Here is an 8,621-nt window from a genome sequence, read left to right as displayed (position 1 = left end):
CCTCCATCATCATAAGGCGTCCATTCTCAGGTTCATAACACTTGGGTTCAGGGTTACGAGCCAGATGCTGCTTCCCAGCTGGCTCCTCCCCAGGGAACAGGGGCTCCACCACTGGCCTTGAACATCTACCCTCTTGAACATGACCTCGAACGTGACCTTGAACATGACCCTCCCCATCACCGTCCCTTACCTGCAGGATTCCCTACAGGACTACCCTCCCCCACCCAAGGCACTGAAGGGCAGGCCAGGCCTTGAGTCCATCATCTATGGAAAAACCCAAACCTCTTTCTCATTTGTGGAGAACCTGATCCACCCAACCTTCTAAAGACCTGAGTGGGCTATATTCAATATCCTGTGAGAAACCATAATGGAAAAGAATATGAAAAAGAATATATATATATGTATAACTGAGACAGTTTGTGATACAGCAGAAATTAACACAACATTGTAAATCAACTCTACTTCAGTAAAATTTAAAACAAAGAAACAACAAAAAAGGACCCGAGCAGGGAGTTCTTTGAGAACAGCCCCTTAAAAAGAAAAAAAGAAAAAACAAGAAAGGGCACACAGATTGGCATTATTGTATATCGTATGATTAATTCATTCAACTCTCACAAAAACTCCATAAGGTGAGTGCTATTTTCGTGCCCATTTTATGGATTAAGCAACAGAAACACAGAGTTGTCAAGTAACTTGCTGGAGGTCCCATCACTAGCAAGTGGGGAAAATATGATTAGACCGTTAAAAAAAAACAACTGTTACTAGAAAGGGAGAGATAATTGCTTATACAGGAGGCATTTCTCCAGGAGGATAAAAGTCACCTTCTCATGCTTTGAAGTGTCCTGTAGTTGTGAGAACAAGACAGAATCTCAGTGGAAGATTCTGCCACCCATATTCTTACTGCATGACCATCACTTTCTCCCTTGGATGCTCTCCCGCAGCTGTCTTAGAATAATCGGCAGAGTGAATGCTGGCTGCCGTAACAAAACACTCCCCAAATCTCGGCGGTTTAACACAAGAAAGTTTTCTTTTTCATTCTTGTCACAGTCTGAATGAATGGTGGATGGGGAACCTTCCAAGTGGGATTTCCGATGATTGCGGGGGCCCAGCTCCCTTGATCTTGTTCTGTCGTACTCCTGGGGACAGTGAAGGAAGAAAGCAAGGACGTGGATAACATCAGGAGGACGTTTTACAGGGCGCTGGAAATGGAATGCCTCCACTCTACCCATATTCCATCACCCAGAAGCTAGTCAGATGAAGGCCCAAACTAACTACAGGGGAGGCTGGTGCATGCTGACTGCCGGCGTGCCTGGGAAGAGACTGTGAGGTGGGGAGCACCTAGTGGGTCTCTACGATACCACTTCTTCCAGGTCAACGTCTTCAACTCTGCCTCCATCGCATGCCCCCAGGGGTCACTCTGTTTCTCTGCAGATGCGATGCTTAGGATTAAACATGCTCCTCTAGACGTGGCCTGCTCAGGCCGGGGGACCCTGTAGCGTCACCTTTGTGGATCTGGACACCATATGTCCATTAAGGCAGCCTACCAGCATTTTTAACATTTTTAGCAACAGTCACACTGTTGGATCAAATTAGGCTTGTGGTGAACTAAAACCCCCAGATCTCTTTCATGTGAACTGCTGCCAATGGAGGGCTCTCTAATCTAGTTCTTGTGCTTCTGAATTTTGAGACCACATGAAACTGAACAGCAATAGTTGAAAGTCTTCCATCTTGTTGGGTTTGGCTGAGCACCGGGGTCCGTGGAGAGTACCAGGGATCCTAACGCTGGCATCCATCATATCGGCTTCACTCCTAGTGGCATCGTAGGACTTTCTTGATCCTTTGTCAGGTCACTGATAGAAATTTAGATGAGCATGGAGACCAAGAACAAGACTGCGATTTGAAATGAGCCTTTGGTACTTTGGGTGTGGTTGTTTAACCATCTGGGATCCCGCCAGGCAAGACTATTTTCCAGCTCATGTTTACTCTTTTAACCAGCCAGTAAAGTCAAGTGAAACTTCATTTATTTAGAGCTTGCTCTGGGAAAGTATCTAATTTTCCCCAATATATCATTCTTAGCAAATTCAATATGCTATAAACCCTAGGTGATCCACAGTCATGGTGACTTACTATTGACAGAATTCAAGCTGAAAGTTAGGTGTCCCGAATCCCAGGGCTTCCTACACCATCATGAATATCGCGTGTACCCCATATACCAAGAAAAGACCGAGGCACGTGGCCTTGAAACAGAAAACAGCCCTGCTAAAGCCGTGCCAAGTGGCTGTCAGTACATCCTCTGAAATGCCCACATACTTTCCAGCTTGCAGCTTCCCATCCATCAACCTACCTCTTTGCCCTTCCAATTAGAAAGATAAGAAGGGTGACTGTCAAATATCATGTTGGGTAAACTACCTGGAGTCATTCAGGTGTGACTCATGTCCTGTGTGTGTTCATCACATGCTTGGCGGAGGTGGCCTCCGGAGGTCTCCCATGACACTACCCATCAAGGTCAACCTCCACACAGCTCCCAAGGTCAAACTCAGGGAGGAAGACTGGTCTGAATGAGAGAAAACCTTCAGTTACAGAAAGCCGCCCAAAATAGGGATGCTGATACTATTTTCAGCTAGAGTACATGGTCTAGAAAAGCACAGCCAAGAAGAGGTTCTGTGGGATCTGATAAGAATCCTCCCTAATTAACACACAATTGTTTCCAAGTAGCTGTTTCTAAGGTCTTGAAAAGCTCCTTGCCTCAAGTAGACCAAAAACCTCCCCCTCTCCATCAACTATTGTTTCTATCGTTAATTCCCTGGACTCAACTTTTTATCATACAAAGTTTAAAGGTAAATCTAAAACATGGGGAAATTATTCCGAATTCTAATGAATGAAATCCCTGTTAATTACCTTTTAAAAAAAATTTCAGTTTTCAGGAACTTACTGGAGAATAGGAGAAAATCATGTGTCTTTCGTGGACTTGAGCTTTAATGCTAACATATGATATTTAACCAGACAACTTTCTATGGAAGAGTCAGGCACTGGGCTACGCGCTCTTGTTTATTATCTTAGTTTATCTGCCAAAACAATCATATGAAACACTGAGAGCGAATTAGCCCCATTAACAGATGGAGCTAGTGAGGCTTGGACTGGTCACAGTGAGTGACACTTAGCCAGGAATCATACTTAAGCTCTGACTCCAGTAAGACTTTCCTTTTTTAAGGCAATACAGGCACAGTGATTAAAACCTACAGGCTTTTCATGGGCCCATGAAAACATTTGAAAGAAAAGAGAAAGAAAAAAAAACCAAACAACACTGGCTTCAGAATATAAAGAACTATGAAACCTATCTTTACCAAATGTGTAGTTAAGCATCTACAAAATAACACTGTTAACTGGCCAATGGTAATTTAACTCAATTCTCAAATACTTATTAATGAATATATAAAGCTTAAATCACAAGAATAGGTCTTTTTTTCTGAAATCTCCAAGTTAGAAAAAAATCCTAAAAGTCTCCTCATTCTTTTTTTTTCCCGTAAAATTATATGTAATGTGGGGTGTGGGTGCATTTTAACTCTTTTGATAAGATGTAGGGTGGAGCTTCCAAAAATAAGAAAGCTTGGGAACTGCTAAGATCTGAAATTGTCCGTGGATTTGAGAGTCTCACCTTATTATCCCTCTCTGCTGCACTACATCTCGTGTCCAGGTTCATACTTCTCGGTCCCTGAGATGAAACATAAGCCAGTTGTTCTTGGTGATTTTTACATTCATTTACTCATTAACTTCTTCAATATCTTGGCTTTTAGGGTACCATCAAGCTGAATGTATAGGACTTCCCTGGTGGTGCAGGGGTTAAGAATCTGCCTGCTAACACAGGGGACACGGGTTCGAGTACCAGTGCAGGATGACCCCACACGCCGTGGAGCAACTAAGCCCGTGCGCCACAACTACTGAGCCCGCGCTCTACAGTGAGTGAGCCACAACTACCGAGCCCACGCGCCACAACTGCTGAAGCCCGCGTGCCTAGAGCCCGTGCTCCGCAACGAGAGAAGCCACCGCACTGAGAAGCCCGCGCACCGCAGTGAAGAGCGGCCCCCGCTCGCCGCCACTAGAGAAAGCCCGCGCGCAGCAACGAAGACCCAACGCAGCCAAAACTAAAATAAACAAATTTTTTTAAAAAGTCAAATGTGTAAAATGATATTTCTTTATAAATAGTCTAAATTAAGGATTTAAAATACTGTAAAGTTAAGGATTTGGGCTAAGTCGGATGGCCTTGAGGACACACTGGTATTTCACGATGATCGGAGCAAGGGAGGAACAATCTAGCAGACGGGCTTTGTCACACGTTCAGCAGTAACCTGGCCCCGCTCAAAGGGACTATTTGGCGCCTAGGGACACGGACCAGGCTTTTTCCAGGAGGAGCTGGAAGGGCTGAAGGCACAGAAAGCTTGCCAACCCCCACGTCCACCCACTTTCTGCAGAGAGATCACACGCAGTGTCACCGGTCGCAAGAGCCCCGACTTCCTGGAGGCAGTGTCCGGGCCAGGCATCCTGGGCATTGACCCCACTGCCAGGAGACTCTCTGCAGCTCGCGAGGCTTTGTCTGTGTCAGAAGCCAAGACAAACAGGCAAAACCAACTCCCTGATTTAGAGAAGGTTCCAGAGAACCCAGCTAGAGGTGATGGTTGGGGGCAGGGCAGGGTGGTGTCAGGGCTCAGGTCACATGAGCCCGGCTAACCACCGCTTCCTACACATACCAACAGCACCTGACGCTTTGTAGAGTATTTGCTTTGGAAGATACTTTCGAACATCCATCCTCTGACCTAAGCGCCATGTCAACCCTGGGAGCTACATGAGGCAGAAGGCTCTTCCACTGCAATAAACAGGTGAGGCTCAGGACAGTTAAGCCACTCCCCCAGAGCCACCCAGCGACGCCAAAGCCTTCATCAGCCCAGGGCCTCTGGTCCCAAGGATAGTGTTTTTTGGGGCTGTTGCCAAAGGCTATCACCCGTGCTCCGAGCCTCCTAAAAGAGATACCAGCGCACATCCTCCAGGTCAGGATACAGACAAACGAAAGCAAAAACAAAACCTGGAGACTCAGGCCTGCTAGAGGAGGGCCTCAAACTACCCACGCTCTTGATTCCAAAATCGTGTTTGGGCATCGGAGGCCCGGTAACTGAAACTAGGCTTCTCATTTTTGTCCTCTGGAGGAGGCCAGCTGTCCTGGAAGGTGCAGCCTCACCACAGCCCACTGCCTGCCCCACCCACTACGCTCCTGCTTTCCTGAGCTTGCGGGTAGAGCTGCCTTCTGGCCAGACGAAACCCCATCCTCTCTGTGCTTTAGACACCGGGCATCCATCCTACCACGTGGCTTCTACCGCTACGCCAGCCGCTCGCGTCGGGGGAGGGGGGCAGCAGCATCTCTCAGAGCAAGACTGCTGCGTGCTCTGCCACCTTCTTCCTCCCATCACAGGTAAGTCTCCCAGACACCTAAGACCCAGGCAGCCCAACACAGGACCCTGCCCATTAGGAGGTGAGCTTCTTGAGGACATTCTGGGTACCGGTTCATCTCTAAAAGCCCTGTTGTGTCCACCATAGTGACCTCTCCCCCCTGATCCCTCCCATATATCATTCCATAGGCATTTGTTGAGCTTCCCTGGAGAGCCAAGTCTTGTGTCAGGCACCTGGGATACAGCTCGTACCTTTGCAGAGTTCACGGCCTAGGGGACCAAACGGATAAAGAAACTATTACTATTCAAACTGATTCATATGATGAGGGGAGCACAGGGCAAACTGTAAACCCAGGGAAAACTTTTGTTTCAATGTCTATAACTCAGGGAAGGCTCCCTGGAGGAGGTGATGCTGGAATAGAATCATAAAACCTGGATCAGATTCTGTTTCCAGTCAGGGCTCTGCTGGGTCATTTGGGACCAGCCCAACCGGGCAAAAACTCTTATCCACATTCACACCAGTAGGTGCAATCTCCCGGGAATATTGCCAGGGTCTCCAGGGACCCCTGCCCCCAAGTCAGTAGCTGGTCTGTCCTATCTCCCAGCTTGGCGGCAAAGTTTCTCTAGAACCTGGAAGCTGCAGCAGCAGGGAATGTTCTGATGAGAGCCTTCCTCATGAAGGCGGGGGGGCGGCTGGAAGGATGAACCCCAGAAGTGGGCTACTCAGAACCAGTGGCCTTTGGGGGTGGTGGGGGAGATGAGGACCCACAGATAAGCCACCAAACTTGGGCTCTCCAGGCCCCTGGAGAGTGAGATGCCGATTTGGCTTGGCAAGCTTCCCAGGGCATGAGACACAGCACAAACCTCAGTGGCAGCCGTGTTATTCCAGACGCCAGGCTTCTCTCCACAGTCACGTTAAGCTCAGCTGTGTCTGTGCGCAGGGACGAGGGCCACCTCCCAGCTGGCCGCCAGGAACGTGTGACCAGCTGAATTTCTACCCCATCCTGGGACTACCTGCAGGCCGGGAGCGTGTTGGCCAGACCTGGCTCCTTCCGAGGGAGGAGCAGACGCAGCCTGGTCTCTGGGCTCCAGCAGGGTCCCATGGAATGAGGTCTGACAGCAGAGGGTCTGGGAGAACCACAGCAGGCAGGGGGTGCAAACCACAGAATTACTTGAGGGGAGGAGGAAGGACATTACAGAGCAATTTCCTCCTTGCTTGTTATACGTGCCAGGTGCTGTACTAGCGGAACGGAGGCTCAGAGAGGCTGAGTAACCTGCTTGCGGTCAAACAGCCCAAGCGACTGCGCGGAGGTCGGAGCCTGGCTTCTCTGATTCTCCGCCACCCTGCTCTCCTCCCCCATGATCTGGCCTGAACAAAAGCCCCCTTTCCACCCCACCCGACTGCTGTCGGATAGAAAAGCTTTTCAAACTGTCCGGAGGTCAGGGCAGAGGGGCAGGACAGGAAGTGGGGCGTCCAAGAGCAGCGGCTCAGCGATGCAGTCACCTGGGCCCAGCCGGGGAAGCCTGTACGGTGCTGTGGAGAGGACCAGGCTGGGGAGCCCGGGCCGGGACAGCAGCAGCGCCCGCTGGGCGGGCTCCCCTAGCGCGTCCATCCTGTGTTCACCGGGCGCCCCTCCCCAGTCGGCCCGGACCCCCCTCCCCATGACCCAGACGGGACCTCCCAGGGGACCTGTGTGCATCCACCCGGAGCCTCTCGCCCCGGCTCCACCGCCCACCTCCTGCCAGCTCCGCGGAGACAACCTCTCCACCACCCTCGGAGGCGGTGGGGACGCTGGTGCCTGGCTCGGGAGGCTCCTGGAAGCCCTGGTCACGGATCACTGCGCTCCGCCATCGGATTAAAGGGGCTCTGAGCGAGCGCCGCCTGCGTGGCCGGGCCTGCCGGGCTGCTCTGGAGCCCAGCCAGCCGCCCTTCCCTGCTCGGCCCAACCGCTGGGGCGCCAGGCGGCCCCAAGGAGCCGTGGACGGAGAACAGGAGTTCAGCCGGCCTCAGCTTCTCCTTCCGGCTGCCACAAAGGGCGGGGCCCCTCGGGGACCGGAGGGGAGGAAGGCTCAGCGTGGCCAGAGCCCCTGGATGGGCACCCTGGCCTGCTCTGCGGACAGCGTCCCACCCGGGTCTCGTTTAGAGTGAATCACTTGGAAGAGACCTGAAACCGTGTCCTGCAGGAAATGAAAGAGCCAGGAAGAAACCAGGTCAAGCTGCATGGATTCAGGCCACCAGGAAGGAAGGCAAAGAGCGCGAGGCTTAGGGAGTATCTTCTCCACGCCGGGCACATGCAGGGCACGTGAAACCTCGCCCTTCCAGCGAGGTCGGGCTGTACTCCTTTCGCAGGTGGGCCAAGACGATACGTGATTGGCTGGTGGTTACCTAAGCGGCAGGTGGCACAGCTAGGATGCAAATCCAGGTGTGCCCAACTCCAAAGTTGAACTCTGTTCTTCATACCCAAGGCCATCAATAAAGTGATCTGATGGTGGCCTCCAGACACCTTCGCCTAAGCCCCAACCCAGGAGCACAGAAGCACACAGCATGGAAATTCTCAGAGGCTACCTCCCTCTAAGAGACAGTGTAGTGTAGAGTCAAGAGCATGTAGCCCGAGTTCAAACCCCGGTTCTGCACTTACAAGCTGTGTGACTTCAGGCAAATGTCTTAACTTCTCTGTGGCTTAGTTTCTTCACATGCAAAATAGAACTATGGATGGTCCACCCTCGGAGCTTCACAGTGAGGAGGAAAGGAGGGATTCTGGGTAAAATGTTTAGGCCGGTGCTTGAACGTTGTAAGTGTTCAATAAATTGTAGCTATTATTGTTATTACTGTTCCCATCAATGTCAACTCAAATGTCAAAGACCCAGCTCCTGTCACCAGACCTTCCTTCACCAAATCCCCTTGTCCAAACCCCAGCCAAGGAGCAGGCTTTTCGGCAGGTTGCCGATCAGGGCCGTCCCGCAGAGAGAGCTGCGTCAAGCAGGAGGCGAGGGCTGGGTGATTGAAAATAAACACTCATTGGCAGACCACACACTTCCCCTCTTGCCCCTCCCACCGGGAACAGAGCCCGAGGGAAGCCGGCAGATTCCGTCGGTCAAGGCAAACATGTTTTTCTTCTTCAAGGGAGAGGAGGCCACATGAAACCAAAGGCAGGCATCCCCACGCTACCACCCTGGACGTCA

General features: G+C 51.0%; 1 long non-coding RNA gene across 1 annotated transcript; it reads right to left on the bottom strand.

The window, feature by feature from the left end:
- Positions 1 to 508: 508 nt before the first annotated feature.
- LOC114487700 (uncharacterized) lies at positions 509 to 6,501 on the bottom strand. The gene is made up of 5 exons (XR_003682988.1): positions 6,303 to 6,501; positions 5,691 to 5,708; positions 3,656 to 3,712; positions 2,410 to 2,554; positions 509 to 1,136 (listed from the first exon to the last, which is right to left on the bottom strand). It is a non-coding gene; the product is annotated as an uncharacterized lncRNA (long non-coding RNA).
- Between the last annotated feature and the right edge of the window lie 2,120 nt (positions 6,502 to 8,621).

This window comes from Physeter macrocephalus, chromosome 14 (genome assembly GCF_002837175.3).
Source record: "Physeter macrocephalus isolate SW-GA chromosome 14, ASM283717v5, whole genome shotgun sequence".
NCBI classification, from domain to species: Eukaryota; Metazoa; Chordata; class Mammalia; order Artiodactyla; family Physeteridae; genus Physeter; species Physeter macrocephalus.
The sequence above is the reverse complement of the archived record's forward strand: the minus strand, read 5'-3'. Positions and strand labels throughout refer to the sequence as shown.